Source organism: Kogia breviceps, chromosome 9 (assembly GCF_026419965.1).
Source record: "Kogia breviceps isolate mKogBre1 chromosome 9, mKogBre1 haplotype 1, whole genome shotgun sequence".
In the NCBI taxonomy this organism is placed as follows: Eukaryota; Metazoa; Chordata; class Mammalia; order Artiodactyla; family Physeteridae; genus Kogia; species Kogia breviceps.
In genome coordinates this window covers 72,930,748-72,948,688 of record NC_081318.1, presented here as the reverse complement: position 1 = coordinate 72,948,688, position 17,941 = coordinate 72,930,748, and positions in this window count along the sequence as shown.

Below are 17,941 nucleotides of genomic sequence, written 5' to 3'. Positions count from 1 at the left end.
CTCCAAATTTCTTTCCAGTTTTTATCTGTAACATACACATTTTTAATACTTGCAACCATAATTCATATAAACTTTCAAGATCAGCTTTTTCACTTATACTATAAACAATTTCTCGTGTCGTTAGAGACTCTGCAACTATTTTGTTAAAAGAGGACATCGTGCTCTAAGTTGATAGCTTATAATGTATTCAATTATTCATCTGTTAAAGAACATATGGGTTATTTTCAGTTTATTTTTCTGTTCTATATAATACTGTGAAAGAGAGTTTTATAAACATAGCTGTCCATCTTCCTTTTAAATTATTTTCTTGGGGAAAATACAAATTACTTAGAAGGACTATTAGAAGGATTACAGATGTGTCTTCCCCAAAGACAGACTCTGTTTTATGGGACCTGAAATTTATATAATTTGGAGAAAGGGAATCTTTGAGAAAAAGAATACAGAATTACAAACATAAGTTTTTAGGGTCCCTCCCAGTGCCGTGAAGGGACTCATCACAGTGAGGGGCCATAAGGTCAACTTGTAACAGCTTAACATTATCAAAGTGTTTCCCTCAAATACTGTAATAATTTCAATTTCATCAGTAATATGTGAAATATTTCATCCCTAAAATTTCATGAGTACTGTGTTTTGTAATTTAATTACTTTAGTACTTTAATAACCTGGCTACATTTAACATGGATAATTTGCTTTATTGTACATTGTTTTGCTTATTAGAAAGACAGTGTTTCATCACCCATTGCTGTATAACAAGCTACCCCAAAACTTAGTGGCTCAAAAAATGCATTTTGTTATATTTTACAATTTGGTAACTGAGACATTTAGGTAGGATTGGCTGGGCAGTCTTCTACCCTTCATAGTATAGGTTATGGCTCTAGGCTTGCAGGTGAGCTGGTCTGGAGGGTTCATGATGGCTTCATATTCTCATCTGATACTTTGCAGATATGAGTAGAAGTTGGGGCTCAGCTGGGACTGTTGACCAGAGCACCTATATGTAATCTCTCCAGCATGATGGCCTCAGGGCAGTCAGACTACTGACATAGCAGCTGGTTTCCCCCAGAGCAAGTTTTCAAAGAGAATTGGACAGAACCTCCAAGACTTTTTATGATCTTGGAAATCTCACAACATTGCTTTTCCCACACTCTATTAGTCAAGCTAATCACTAAGGCCTGTCTGGATTCAAGTGGAATCTCAGTGAGAGGATAGCAAATAATTGAATTGGAGATCATCTTTAATCTACCACAGGAATAAATTTTTATTGATTGTGTTCTTGTACAAATTACCTGCTTAATAACATCATATATTGGAACGTCAACAGAATTATGAAGGTTTAAGTAGAACATTAACATGGCTTTATGACAGTCAGGAAAGAGATATTTTGTAATTTGCTAAATCTATTAAATGTGCCTTTAATAAAGTTGAAAACTCAGAATTATTTCAATAGCCAGCTTAAATAAAGTCACTAGTTTACAGTTATATATTACATGTTTTTTATATATTATATCCTTGTCATCCATTTCTTTCTTATTTATTTATTTTATTCCTTTAGTAAGATGATAAAAATAAATGCCAGATTGTCATTAACAAATTTAGGTATAGTCATGTTAAATAAATACTACAGAAAAATTGGCATAGAATATAGGGCATGTGAGCCATTTGCCTGTTTGCCCTTAGCCTCCATTTCTGTCCTTCTCTCCTCTTCTATGTATTGTAGGTTTCTGATACCCCACAGATTGCCTTTCCACGTTCTTATTGCCAGCAAGATTCCAGTTAGGTCTTGCCAATGAGAGGTCCCGGCAAGAAACTGAGAAATGAAGGACGGGGAAAGTGACTCACTTACTGTTTTCAGCTTTTAGGCCTCCATCTGCAGCAACAAAAAGCTATGAACGCCAAGCATCCTCTGGCCGTTTCAGTACCATAGTATAGAATTCTTCCTTGATTGCAACACTCACCTTTTGGCTCACTCCTTGGCTCTACCAGCATCCTTGGCTATACCAGCACCAGGACGGGCAACAGAGACCCTTGGTAGCCTTGCCTCCAGCTGAGTGGTACTTCCTCAGCAGTTCCAGCACCACTTACACAGGGCTCAGTTATATTTCCAGCCACCCACCTCTCTCCAGCACCTTATTCGTGGTCCAAGTACTGACACAGGGGTCCCTGCTTGGTGTTTCCAAGATCTCTTGAGGCACCACACAAGTGCATTAGCAAGTGGGCACCTGGCTTCCACCACCTCATCCTCCCTTTTGTTTCCTTGGCCCTGGGGATAGTAACTCCTTCCTGCAGGTGTCAATTAGTTCACATTATGCGTTTTTGCTCTTTTAGACTTCTACTCCCCTCTGCTTGAAAGACCTCATATAGTTTCTATTTTCCTTACTGGACCCTGAGTGATACAGGAGGAGCTGTGTTACTGCTAGTCATTTGCAGATATGGATAAAATGTCTACTAAGGGAGAATATTCAGATCAGTGCAGCTGGTGTGACAGAAAGGTGAGCAAGCCATTCATAAAATATTGGTGCTTTGTTTTCCAAGTTTTTAATACCCTCCCTTGTTTATGGGCTTTGTGTCACAGTACCAGTTGTATTTTGCAAGGAAATACTGTCTTTTCACAAAACAGAAAGCAAACATTATTGGGAGTAATACTCATTTTTGTCTGTCAAATTGAATTTTGCAACAGTAGAAGTCACAGTAATAGGTCCACTGATTGTTCTATCATTAACAGTTCACAGGCACCCTCTCAAAAATGAAAGAGCGGGTTATTATTAGAAAAAAAGCTTGCATTGAAAATATTTCCATTTTTCTTAGTTTGACAAAAACTACAGATTTTGGCTTTGTTGCTGTTTTGAAGCTGTGAACTGCTCCAGATTTTTCATGTTTAGAATTATCTGTGCAGGCTGTGGGAATGGAAAAAGGCACTGCCAATTCCCTTTTGAAAAAAAAGAATCAACAATGAGGAATGTTTATTTGTTATGCCTTGATTCTTATGTTCATTTGTCAGTTTTGAAAAATTTGTATTAAGAAAAAAAATTTTTTATAATGTCAAGCTCCAGTAACAATTTATTAGTTAATCTATGGCCTTAAATATTATACAAATATTAAATAATAATTAAAGTAGTAGAATCAAAATGTTTTGAATAAAGAAAGCTAAGTGGAAAACTGTTCACAATTAAACATTTAATTTGGCATGAATGGAATTATCTTTGATGTTCAGAAGACAAAAATGATATGTTATACATATATTTGAACAAATCAGGACTATAAAATAGTCCTGATTTATTTTTTACCACCTTAAGCCTGGTACTTAAGGTTATCAAATGGTTACTAAATGTCAAATTGAATAATTATCTTTCTATCTTTAGAGTACCACGTATTTATAGTTATTCCATATCACAGATGTTCTTCTTTTAGGATTAAGTTACTTTGGAATACAAAAGACTGGCCCCAGTCAAGCTAACAGTTTATTTATTAAAGCCAGTTGGGGCTTACATAGAATATCATTTCATGTGACTATTTTTGTGAGCTTGGAGAACGAATTCTTGAAATTGATAACCAGGCTAGGTCAAGAATAGCTATTCACATCTTCACAGAATGAGGTCTTAGGATGGGTGTAAAGACTAAAAAGAATCCAGATGTTTACTAGCTGTCAAATGTACAAAGCTGAAGATAATTTAGGAGACTGAAAATATTTGTGATTGTCTGGTCTACTCATTTACAATGAGGTACTTTAATCCTCACATGTAGCATAGATAGTAACAGATTAGAAGGTAGAAGTTTAGAAACTGGAGTCTCATATACTTTCCTGGATCTCTCTCTCTCTCTTTCTCTCTTTCTATCTCTGTTTGTGTTTGTGTGTGTGTCTGACTTTTTGTCTCTGTCTCTTTCCCCCATCTCATGTTACTAGGCAGCCTCTCTCACCTAGGCCTAGAACTAATAAATAGTGGAATTTATGCCATTTATTGGTTAGTCTCCCCACAGCTTTCACACTGCGGTGGGCATTTCTTTCAAGAAAACTATTCATGTAAGCTACCTATATGCCAGATTTGCAAACCACCTAGAAAACCCTCACAGACTTCCACTGATTTGTTGCAAATAACTTTTGGTCTATTAATCCATCTCTTTACTTTCTCAGCTCTCAAGTGGAAATTCATTCATCCATTTCATTTCACTGCCTATTTTACTGAATATCTACTATGCACTAGAAACTGATCTAGATTCTAAGGAAACAACAGTGAACAAAATAGGCAAAGAAATAAATCTTCATTCTATGGTGCTTATATTCTAGTGTAGGGAAAATAGGACATAACAAAACAAATTAGTCGTATATATTGCATGTTAGAGGTTATAGGTGGTATGGAGAAAAAGAAGGTAGACACAGGCAACAAGGAATGTGTGTTGAATTACTAATTTTAAATAGGGAGGTCAAGGAAGGCATCATTTATGAGGTTATATTTTAGTAAATATCTAAAGATGCTGAGGAAGTCACCACAGTTATCTGGGGGGAAGAGCGTTTTAGGTAGAGAAAACAACAAGCATAAAGGCAATGAGGAAGGAATGTACCTGGTGTGTTTGAAGAACAACAAGTAAAGCCAGTGTGGGTGGACTCATATGAGGAAGGAGAGGGTATAGGAGATGACCTCAGACAGGTTATGGGGTCAGGTGTTTTGGACTAGGGCCATATAGGTCATATGACTTTGGCTTTTACTTGGTTGAGAAAAGAAGCCATTGCAAGGTTTTGAACAGATGAATGATATGACCTGAGTGAAATGATTTGACTATTTCAAGGAGGGGAGAGTGATAAGCTACATTGCATGACATTGATGAATCAACTAAGACAAGGAATGAGAATTTACCATTGAATTTGGCAATGGGAGGTCATAGGTGACCTTGACAAGAGCATTTCTGATGGAGTGGGGAAGGGGTGAAAATCATGGGAAGGCATGAGAGTTAGGAAAAAATAATTGTAGATAAGGAGACAAGGTATTTTTGTGTGTGTCTGTTTTTGCTGTAAAGGGAAGGGGGAAATGTGGTGGAATCTAGAGGGTGAAGGAAGGTCAAGACAGGTTTGTTTGGCTTTTTCTTTTGAGGTGTCCAAAGTATCAGCATGTTTTTATGCTTATGGGAAACATGCAATAGAGGGGAATACACTTGTGATGCAGGAAAGATGGAAGAGAGTTTTTGATGCATTTCTCTGAGTAGGTGAGTAGGAATGGGACCTTCATACCTGCGGAGTGGGGGAGTTTTGGCTGGCACCACCAACAGCTCATCCACAGTAACAGGAGAGAAACCCAAGTACAGGGGTCCAAATATAGGAAGTTCAAAAGATGTGTTGGTAGGAACAGGTGGAAGTTCTCTCTGATTACTTTTTAATTTTTTATCTTCAGTAAAATACGAAGCAAGATTATCAGCAAAAAATGAAAACCGAGAAGGATGTTGGAGATTCAGCAAGAAAGGATAGGGGCATGTATGTGCCAGGGGCATTAAGTAAGATTGCCTGGGGAAATTAAGAACTAACCACTTGGGATTAGTTTGTATGCTTTTCTTCAGCTACAAGCAGCTTTCTGGATTATGATTAGTAGGTGGAGTATGGTATAGTCCCAAGGTATGGTTCCACTAGTTAGTGGAAGAAACTTGTAAAATATTTGGAGAGTTAAGGGGGCAGGCAAGAAGGCAGTTGTAATGACCATTCTTGTCATTTAAACTGTGAATAGAGGAAGAGAGATTTGAAGGGGAGACAGGTGAGAGGCAGTGAAAAAGTGATAGAATTCTTAGGTTGCCGGTACTGTAGGGTGAAAGGATTGTTGGAATCAGGGATTGCCATGAAATATTAATTCATATTAGAGTTCATATCAATTTTAAGATTTTTTCTTTGTTCCCATTGTGGTTTTCTCTTCATCCTGTTTTATCCCTAAACATGTCCCTCTTCAGAAATTAGCTATGATTTATCACTATTGTCCTCTCTATGTAAAATAATATTTTCATAATCAAATAATATATACTCATTGAAATTTTAAAAATATAGAAAAGGAAAATGAAAATCAGTCTCAAGAGTCTTACCACTTAAACACATGTACTGGTAGTATTTTTGAGTATGTCAGTCTTTGAGTGTCCTAGTCTTGTTTCTCTTCATGATTTTTCATGATTTTGTACCATGTTTAAGTTTTTTCATTTCAACATAGTCATATAAACATATTTCATGCCGTTACATACCTCCATCAAGATTATCTTTAATGATTGCATAATTTTCTAATGATGGAATGTTTCATAATCTATTCAGTTTTATCTACATTACAGGATATTTATATTAATTTACTTTGGCATTAAAATTGTGTGGTGATCTTATAATTCTAAGAGAAAGAAAAGAGGAATATATAAACCCCAACAAAGCATGCTGAGGGAGAGAGTATTTGTCCTTAACTCCTAAAGCAGAACTGGTCTTAGAAGTGATCCCTGGGCTATACCAGGAAGTGCCACGCCACTCACAGGGAAGAGAGAGTCCTACGTTTCTCCTTTATCACCCTGAAATTCCATGTCTCTCACAATGTCCTAATAAATTTTTTTGCCCCAGAAGAGTTGCCTTGTAGGGATAGGCATCTTGAGCTGCCTATATTTTATGATGTCCAGTAATATGTTTGTCTAAAACAAAATAAAGTGAAACAAATATGTTCTCATCACCTTTAATTATGACTCAGTGGCTCTCAATATTTGTTGTGCATCAGAATCTCCTGGGACATTTTTATTGATACCTGGGTTCCACCTCAGGCTCTTGGGATATGTTCTAGACATCAGTTTTTAAAGTTCCATGACTGATGATGCAGAAGAACAGTTGAAAACCACTACCCTATATTAAACTAGCTAGGGCAACCAGTCAGGGGGCTGGAAGGAAGACCAGCACAGAACTCCAGAACAGCAGTCCAGGAGGACACCGACCTGGCACCAGGTGGTGCTGTGGGCCCAACACGGAGCCTCCTTCCCATTTCCTCAGCTGAACACAAGGAACCCTCCAGCTCCCACAGAGCAGTGAGGGTCTCAGTAGAGGGAAACACAAACTTCTACCTGGAGTATTCCACCTGCTTTGAATGAAAGGGGAGATGGAGAGGAAGGGAAAGGAAGAGTTCCTTCTGGAAAGGTTCAAAGTTCTTTTGGGCGAAGTGAGAGTGTTCAATTTTTCAGGCTGATTTAATGAAATAAAAAGGACAGTGATGGACAACTCTATTCATCTCATTCTGGATATTTTCCTTTGTATTTAATTTGATATTTCTATTCGAATTTAACACGTGAAAATAGAACAAAAAACATAATTTAAACATTAAAATTAGTCATTCCTGTATGGCTCAGTTATAGATATGTTTGCTTTTTTCCTCATGATGGTTTTAAATATTAAAAAACATTTTAATAATAGAAGAAATTTATATTGACTATTTCACATCCTCCAGGTGGCACCATGTATTTATACCCTAATATGTGTAATTACAATGACAACCATCCTGGTTTCCCTGGGCTGAGAGGTTTTAGTTTTAAAACAGGACAGTCCTGGGCAAACCCAGTTAGACAGTTGGTCTCCCTACTTATAACCCATATGTTTGTTTGGGCAGCTGTGTTTTCCTGTTATTCATGCCTTTAAGTAGGACTTAACACCTCTTATTAGTGATTCACTATAAGCTTATTTTATATCAGTAAGTAATATGGCTATTTCTGAAGAGTGTATGGGAGGGAATTCCCTGGGGGTCCAGTGGTTAGGACTCTGCACTTTCACTGCCTGGTGGGTAGCTGGAGGAGGTTCAATCCCTAGTCGGGGATCTAACATCCTGCAAGCCTTGAGGCACAGCAAAAGAAAAATGTGTATGGGAGAACTAGAAGTAGGGTTGAGAATGCATAGCCCTCAGTATTTCACTGAAAATATTCTGATTAGTTGCATCTTCTCATTTCCCTTCTTCCTTTTAGGCTGCAGTCACTTGCAGTCCCAAACCCCCAGCCCTGTAAGTTGGTTTCCTTTCTCACACAGAACAATTTTGGTCTCTCTTAGGTTCTTTCTTTAGACTTCTTTCATACTCCATGATTACTTGATGCTATCTTCAACTAAGTGAAAGTTTGAAGATTTAATTTTCTCTCAGAAAGGAAATGATCTAGTTTCCAGTTTGCAGAGAAGAGGGAAACATTACTAATAACAAACATATTTCTTGTTCCACTAAATAATATATGTATATATACATATGACTATATGTATATATGACTATACCTATCTGCTTTATCTATCTATCTAACCATCCATCTACCTACCAATCTGACTATATATAGTCATGTATAAACACATATTAGTTTTTTTCAAGTTTATGTTTTAATAAACAGTTCATACTTTGCACACAATTCTCAGTTTACAGAATTGATGAATAAAAACACTGTGATTCCCTGAAACATTAAAAATTAGACATGATAAATTGTTGAGAATTTAAGGGAAACTCCTGCTTTACATACTAGATGATGTGGCATAATGAGGGCTCCTTTCTTTAATTTTATCAATTCTACCAAACTTCATCCACGTGTTTCTTCTCACAGCAATTATTAGAGCATGAACATGGTTATCATCTAAGAGCAACTGAGCATTCATACTGACTCTGTGTCAAGAAGGTAGACTTAGATATGTAAATGATTTACACCAGCATTCTAAGGTTAAACCCAGGGGGTACACAAAATGTTTGTCAGAGGGTGTTTTTCTCCTGGCAAAGACTATGGGGAATCTTATAATTAATCCAGTAGCAGTGGGGTAAGTGTAGGCTGAAAAATATTAGATTTTGCTGAAAAGGGACTGATAAAATCTAGTTAGAAAAAAATACCCTCCTTAGAGAGTAAAAAGAGTATTATCAGGTTGAATAATCACTCATGCTAAAATAGCAATTAAACTTCCACAGATCTTTTTCTGCTTCCTCTTCTCTGATATTCCTTAAGTATCTTTGTCAGTAGCCACTCATTACTCATGCTAAAACCAACAGAACTGGCACAGATGTGAAAAAAGAAAACAAACAAAAACTCTCATTTTCAGCAGTGATTGGTGTTAATTAGGGACTTATGGTATTTAATTTAATCTTTACAACAACTTTTTGTTTAAAAAAACAGCTTTATTGATATATAATTCACATACCATTAAAACAACTATTTAAAATAAATATTTTTATACTCTTGTTGAGAAAGTGATACTCAGATCAGTGAATTCATTTGTAAGCTTTGCTTGGAACACATAGCTATCTAATTTCAAAGCCTGCATTCTTTCTACTGCACCCCAGTTCCTCTCTTGTCACGAGCCCACCACTCTTTTTGGCAGGAGTAATACAGATACCTGTTAAAATATTCTATGAAGAATGATGCATAGGAGATAGGGTCCCAAGATGCAACTGGTCAGCAATCATTTTTTCCCTTAGGGAATGAGGTCAGGGTCTCAAGACATCTGAGTGGTAGGAGAAGCTTCTGGAATGGGCCCAGTTGGAGAAATTATTTCTATATGCACAGGAATAATAGGAAGGAGGGACAAGAGGAAGAGAAAGGGAATCACCTGGTCCTGCCACATTTTATACAGTACTTCATTTGACTGTTAAAGCAGCACTATGAAGAATGCAGGCTCATTAAGAACAATGACAACAACAACAGCAACAATAATAGTTATTATTATTATTAATTTTTTACAGATGATGAGCAGAATCACAGACTGTTTAGTAACTTTCCCAAGTTTATACCCAGGGGTCCGAAACAAGATAATTCTAACTCCAAAGCCTAATTTCTTTGTACTTTGCCAAAATGCATTTACACATAAGAAAAAACAAAGAAGAGAACACTGCTGATAGTGGAAAATCAGTAAGATATCATGATGTCAAGTATTCTATAAAGTGATGGAGTTTTGCAGGGTATAAACCTTATAAGAAAACAAGTACAGAATTAGTCTCAGGGCCCTGGAAAGGGCCATGCAAGTCAGAGACCTACAGGTTCAACTTCCTTAGTCACACTGTAAATCCGACTCTGGCTCCACCCCTTCTGAATCAGTACTTGACCTCTGTACCTTTTGAAAAATACAAGCCAAGAGACTTCTCTTGCATTTAACAATGCAAAAAAAAAATGGCTTAAGGTCAGTATTATACGGCCAAAGTCATATCGAGCAACTCGTGCAATAATTAAACTTGATCAGTTACCTACCAGCTCTCTGCAAGTGTCACCCTAATTTATTCACTTACTTGTTTTGCTTTTTAACTTTTTTACCAAAGAATGATGTACACTTACTTGCTGTTTAAGTGCATTGTGTTGTTTGAGTATTTGTAAGCATTCTCAAATTCTTTGTAAACCAAGGAGTGTGTGTGTGTGTATGTGTGTGTGTGTGTGCACATTAAAAAAAAGTTTTGTAGCTAATTCATCTTCTAAGCTTTGCTAGGAACATATATTGCTTAAAGTTAAACTTGAGAGACATATCACTAAGAATATATCGTGGCAGCAGCAGGCATTTGATAACACCCTCATTAAACGTTTTCCACAGTGAAAGTACTAACCTTGCTCTATGGCTTAGAAAGTTAGTACCTATATGCTTCTATGTGGAAGCATTAATACCACTGTGATCTCAGGAAAATTTCAGCCCATGTCCTGACTGCAACATGCAGAGGTAAAGTGATCTTCTGTTCAGGTCTACGTTTTAGCTACTCCTCTTAATTTCCCAAGAGAGAGTGACTCCCATCTTTAGCTTAGCTGATGGTTTGGATCAACAGAAAGTGATTCTTTGGATCATCATCAAAAGCTAGAACATATAAATCCTCGTGGGTTGAAATGTGGAAACAGAAATTCAGTTGAGAGAAACTAAGTAGGGTGGGCTTTACTGGACCTGATGATCTATGCTGTCCTTTTGTAACCTAATGTGTTTTCTTCTATTAGGATAGGAAAACAACTGCTTAGCTGGACCCACTGCTCTCTATCCAGTTTGACAGAATTGCCCTTGGGTGAGATGCCATCAGCACATATTAAGAGAGTTCTGTGACAGAGACTCACTGTTGAACATGTGATAAAGGGTGGGGTAAGGATGTCCTTCCCAGCAGTTGAAAGCTCCTCATCACTCCGGGTGATGTTGGTGCTTCTGTTAAGTGGTTTGTTTGTATCATATGCTCACTGTGTAGCTTGTAACTAGTAATGTTTTCCTTATTGTGGTCTCTGAGAAAGTGGAGAACCAAATTTTGGGGCTATTGCTAGTAATATACTGCAACTTACAGCATGATGTTTGTAAAATCATTTATTTTTATTTTCCTACCAACTCTCTGCAAGTATCACCCTAATTTATTTACTTATTTGTTTTGTTTTACTTTTTACTGAAGAATAACATACACTTACTTGTTGGTTAAATGCATAGTCGGAGTATTTGTAAGCATTTTCAAATTCTTTATTAAACCAAAGAAGAGTTTATGTGTGTGTGTGATTGTATGCATTCACACACAAAAGAAATCTGTCTTTAAAATGAGCATACTGAAGGGACTTCAAATTAATAAAACAAATGTCTATTGATCATCAGTTATATATGCTTAGGTCAATATTAAAAGATTGATGACTTACAATGAATATTTATCAGAAGTCTATAGTATTCTCTTAAACACTTCTGTCTCCATGGAATAGCCTCTGAACTTTTGAAAGATTTCTTACCATTTTTTGAATGTTGATTACATAGTTCTGCTCTCTGAGGTAAAAGGCAAGATGTTGCAAGAATGAGGTAAGGTCAGGATGAGTAGAACCAGCCTTGCCAAGGACTTGATTTTCTCTTGCCTTGGCCAAATGTCCTATCGAAAAAGTCCTTGTTTGGAGGAGGTATGGTGCGTGAGGCTGGGGACCACTTTATTTCACTCTCAGTGAGTTACACTTTTTATCATTTTTGCTTCACAGTCTTAAAATCTAAGCCATTGTTACTTTTGACATTATATAGCATCAGAATTTTAAAAGATTTCATTTGTTGTTCTCACAGAATTCATGGAAATAGCTAGAACTATTCTCATACCCTGTTTCTTACAGAATTCAAATCAGGAGATGAGAGTTTGATTCTTGCACCTGCCAGTGATGAACCTACTACCTTGGGCAACTCATTTAACCTCTCCGCAGCTCAGTTTTACCATCTGCAAAATGAGCATTCTTCTTCTAAAATAATGCTTTCCTCTTTTCTTCATGGTCACTTGTAATTGCAGTCACTTCCCTTAGGTCTGAAGGCTAAGGGTTGCCAACTCCATGTGCCAAGACTGCTACATAATTTGCAGTGCTCAGTGCAAAATGAAAATATGTGACCTCTTGTAAAATCGTAGTTAAGTATTTCAAGATGGCAACAGCAGGCATTAGACCAAGCCTGAGGCCCTGCTGAGCATGGGGCACTGTGTGACTACATGGGTCATACACTCTTGTGGCCCCTGCTGAGAACTTGGTGATGATCTCTTGAGGTCAAGATTGTGGCTTGATGCTAATCTCTAGCAACAAGGCTGGGCATAGTCTCAAATCTCACTTCCTTTGGAAGGGAAGGTCTGACCCATGGTTAGGAAGCATAGTGTAGGGTTCAAAAGCTTGTTCTCTAGAATCGTTTATCCCTAAGTTCAAATAATGGCTCTGTTGTTTAGTATCTATGTAATCTTGGGCAAATAAACTCCCTAAGCCTGATTTCCTTCCCTTTAGAGCCAACTTTCTAGCGTTGTTGCAAGTAATAAATGAGAAATACATGCATGGCACCAGGAATGTAACAATAGCTCTTATGATGGATATGTTTTATTATTTTTCAGGCCTGAAATATTCCTTTTGTGTATTTGTTTAGAGTCCTTTACACTTTCCCTTCCAGACTAAGGTTTCTGGGAAGGTTTCCTAGCTACATCATTAAGCTGAACAGAAAACAATTTCCAGTCTGCTGTTTCTCTGTTTCTGATTTGTTCTTGCTAATATGATGTTATCTTGCAAAATTATTGTAATTTTCCCAGACTTCAGCTCTGCCAGTGATGGAAGGGTGATATGATAAAAAGGACATGATGGAAATCTTGACAAGGTGATATTAACAAGATGATGGATTGATAGAATGTTTTGAGTCACTACAATTGGAGGCATCATAGAGATTATTACTAATACTAATTACTAATACTGCTTAATGCACCAGGGTCCCTGCTGCCCTCCCTAGAGAAGATTATAAAGCCATTTTTTCTTAGGAAAAGTGACCACTGATATTTTCCCTGCCAGGTCTTTTATTTTTTATTTTTTAAATTTTTTTAACATCTGTATTAGAGTATAATTGCTTTACAATGGTTTGTTAGTTTCTGCTTTTTAACAAAGTGAATCAGCTATACATATACATATATCCCCATATCTCCTCCCTCTTGCATCTCCCCCGCACGCTCCCTATCCCATCCCTCTAGTTGGTCACAAAGCACTTAGCTGATCTCCCTGTGCTATGCAGCTGCTTCCCACTAGCTATCTATTTTACATTTGGTAATGTATATATGCCCATGCCACTCTCTCACTTCTTCCCAGCTTACCCTTTCCCCTCCTGTCAGGTCTTTTAAATCTTTGATCATAATGACCAGAGGTAACACTCAAATGATTTAGTGACTAGTTATAAGGGTATATACACTACCAATCAGTGAGTGCCAATGTCCCATCAGAAGGTACCCTGGGGCTAACATCCAGTGAGACCATACACAACCATGAAAATGTCCAGTAAAATCACAATAGGTGAGCATTATCTGTTGATTATAGTTCCTTTGTGTTCCACTCAGGCCTTTTATACCAGTTGCCTTTTCTAGGGAAGGCAGTTATTTAGGTAGGTTTGGCCCTTTGGAGGTGAAGTCCACCAGTCCAATAATTGCTCTTCTGACATTTTAGCATTTGCTGTCACCTCTAAGAGTTATAGCCTATAAGAAGCATTTTTATTTTTTTAATTTTTAAAATTTATTTATCTATCTATCTATCTATTTATTTATTTATGGCTGCGTTGGGTCTTTGTTGCTGCGCGCGGGCTTTCTCTAGTTGCATAGAGTGGGGGCTAATCTTCATTGTGGTGCACGGGCTTCTCATTGCGGTGGCTTCTTTTGTTGCAGAGCACAGGCTCTAAGTGCACGGGCTTCAGTAGTTGTGGCTCGCAGGCTCCAGAGAGCAGTTCAGTAGTGGTGGCGCACGGGCTTAGTTGCTCCGCGGCATGTGGGATCTTCCTGGACCATGGCTCGAACCCATGTCCCCTGCATTGGCAGGCAGATTCTTAACCACTGCACCACCAGGGAAGTCCTGGAAGCATTTTTAATATCACATAGGTCAAGAATTAAATGCAGTACAGATCATAGAAACATAACAGAGATCTGAGGTATTCAAGGACTAGTTGGAAAATACTTTGAACCTACTGGGTGGCTAAAAATAGCAATCTTCACTGTGTAATGACTACCATAATGACTTCAAATGAACACATTTTAAACGGATAATTCTTTTAAATGGAATTGCTTGTCTGGTTACTCTTGTAAGCACCACCCCCCTTCAAAAGGAATCTGGGATCTTTTGCTAAGTTTTACAGTTGGTAAATATTCCCTGTCACTTAAGGCCTAGTTTAAACAGTAAAATAAATGATGATCAAAACTTTATTCATTGGTTCTTTAAGAAAAAATATAGTGGATCATGTGGAATGAGAATAATTGTGTTCTAAAAGGCAAGAACATATCCCCAGTTAAGTGGGTAGTAAACTGCTCTTTTCCCACTTAGCCATTCCAACAAAGACTGACTCATGCTTCTTTAGATGAGGTTTAAAAAATTCCCGTTTCAGACAGCAATTGCAACTGAGTATAAAGTTTAATTGGAAGAAAACACAAGGAAAAGATAAATGTGCCTAGTGCTATTTGAACCTGTGTAAACATGCACTGCTCTCTGTATGGCAGAATCACGGTCCTTCCAGTCAAGGGATTTTCTCTTATACCACCTTTCCCTGTATTCACAGAAAAAAAAAAATTCCAGATTTAGGACAAAGTCCAGTGAGGTGTGTGTGTGTGTGTGTGTGTGTGTGTGTGTGTGTGTGTGTGTGTATACACAAAAAGATCGGGAGAAGAAAGATTCATTGGGAGATAGTGGGAACAGCCAGAGAATAGGGAGAAATCTATTTGGGAAAGAAATTAGCATGGTGGTTTTTAGAATTTGATTCTCAAAATGTACCCCTCAGAACCACTGCATCCCATCACTTTGCCACTTTCTTAGAAATGCAAATTCTCAGGTGCAACCCCAGACCTTTGAGATCTGAAATACTGGGGTGGCTCCAGCAAACTGTTTTGTTTGGTGTTTGTTCAAACCCTCCAGGTCATTCTGGTAGGGTTGAATTTTGGAACTACTGGCTTAAATGACAGTGAAGATCTGCTTCGGTGACTGGAGAAGAGGACTACTCCATAGAGAATTCCAGCTAACAACCACCTTGTCCCTTTGTTTCTGAAATGTTATAATTCTCCAGGAGCATAACTTCATAAGGCATCATTCCTGGTTCTTATGTGGTTGAGACATTCTCACTGTATTCCACTGGGTAATAACTATTTTTTTCATTAAGGGTTATTTGCCTCAAAAGAATCCTGGGTATAAATTGTTCCTTTCTGCTCTTTTTTCCACAAGAAATTAAAGAGTTTAGGTAGACTTCTGTCTAAATTGGTTTTACATTTAAAGTGTACTTTATCTTCTTGAAAAATACTTTTTTTATTTAAACATTTTTTCTCTTTTTAATTTAATCTGCTTAATTTTGCAGAAGGATATGAACTTAGTTTTCCTATTTCAAAGTTTTGGCTACCTACTGTGTGCTAAAGACTTTAGTTTTGGACATTACATATGGTAAAATCAACCACATAATTTTGAGGATCTGCCAGGAAACTTGAGGTTCAGTGTAAAGTGCATAGTGCAAAGTTCTACAGTTCATCCGAACTTTCCATGTAGTTTCACCTATCAGAGAAAAAAATTGCCATTGCAGTATTTGATTGTTTTTTTATGAGATAATTTTTGCATTTGTTTATCCACCATGTTTGGAAAACATTACCCCTTTTTCCTTTCCTTTCTTTTTCTTTTCCTTCCTCCCTTCTCCTCCCCTCTCCTCTTCAATTTGTTCTTTCTTTTTTTAAATACCAGAAAAGGCTTTTGATTTCTCTAAAAAAATAAACTTTTTTGAAATAAAATGTCAAGAACTTGAAAGAAATGTATGGCAAAAAAGACAAGTCAAAGTTGAAGGAGGTGTGATTAACAGATGAAGGACGACAAGAAATAAGGTTTAGCATGACTGGAAACTGGAAATGGAAGGTGGGATAGTCTCAGAATGTACTGTTGGGAACCTTGAGTCTGAGAAGGGGTATATGGCAACCTGAGTTATGGGCTATGTGGTGTAGCTGTAATGTGCATGAGTAATTATGGCTGGTCAGTCACTCACCAACTATTTGACCTTGTAGGTTACTTACATCATATTGTTGAGATTCATTTTTGTACTCTATGAAATCTGATTTAACATACCCATTTTTCGGTGTTGTCATAGGACTCAGAGAAAACATATATGTAAAAAAGGCTGAAGCTCAGCAATGCCATATCTACAGTTAGTACATATGGATACTTTTACTGGCAATCCATCTGTTTTCATAGGTGCATAATACTCCAGTGTATTAAAACACCACAATTTATCCATTCATATGGCAAAGTATATTTTGATTGATTCCCATTTTTATTTGTTTTTATTTTATTTTATTTTTTTTGCGTTACTTGGGCCTCTCACTGTTGTGGCCTCTCCCGTTGCAGAGCATAGGCTCCGGACGCGCAGGCTCAGCGGCCATGGCTCACGGGCCTAGCCGTTCTGAGGCATGTGGGATCTTCCCGGACCGGGGCACGAACTCTCGTCCCCTGCATCGGCAGGCGGACTCTCAACCACTGCGCCACCAGAGAAGCCCCCGATTCCCATTTTTAAAAAAATATGTAATGAACATTCTTGTATATATCTTCTGATGCACACATGGAAGTTTTACTAGAACAAATAACTGGAATTGAAATTGCTGGGTACTGGGCTGTAAGCATCTTTCCTAGATAATACCAGATTGATTTCTAAGTGGTTGTACTTATTGACACTTCCACTAGGAGTGTATAAAAGTTCCCTTTGCTCCTCATCTTTGCCAATAATTAATGTTGCCAGATTTTAAAGCTTTTGCAAATTTGATGGTTGGTAATTGTATCTCATGTGTTATCATTTAGCATTTCCCTGATTACTGATAAATTGAGCATATTTTAATATACCTAGGGATCATTTGTGTTTACTTTTTATAAGAAATGCTTATTCAGATTTCTTTTCAAATTTTTCTGTAATGTTTTTATTTTGCTTATTAATTTGTAGGAGTCTTCGATGTATTTTAGGATCCAATCCTTTTTTCTTCTTCAGTCATATGTAATGCAAATATCTTCTCCCAGTTTTTGGCTTGTGTTTTTACTTTTTGTGAACAATGTCCTTTGATATGTAGGATTCCTCTTTTTTGGTTTGCATTTTGTGTGTGTGCTTTGCTTATGAAATTCTCTATTTCCAGAAAGCATAAAGATAATTCCTTAGACTCTCTTTTTAAGTTTTAAAGTTTTGTTTTTCAGTCTTTAAATCTCTTAGAACAGATTTCTGTGTATGATCAATGTAAGTTTTTTCAGCATGGACAACCAATTGTACCATCACTGTTTATTGAATAATCTATTTCCACACTGCTCTGCCTGGCTACCTCTGCCTTATATTCAGTTTTCATGTGAGGGTGGGTCTATTTCTAGGGGTATTGTGTGTCCTTAGTCTATTTCTGTTCCAAATCCACATTGTCTTACTTAGCACAAATTATAATAAATACTGATATCTGGCGGCACACATAACTTCTATCGTGTTCTTCTTCTAGTTTGTCTTGAGTAGCCCTTTGCTTTTCTACATAATCTTTAAAAAGCCTAAGTTACAAAC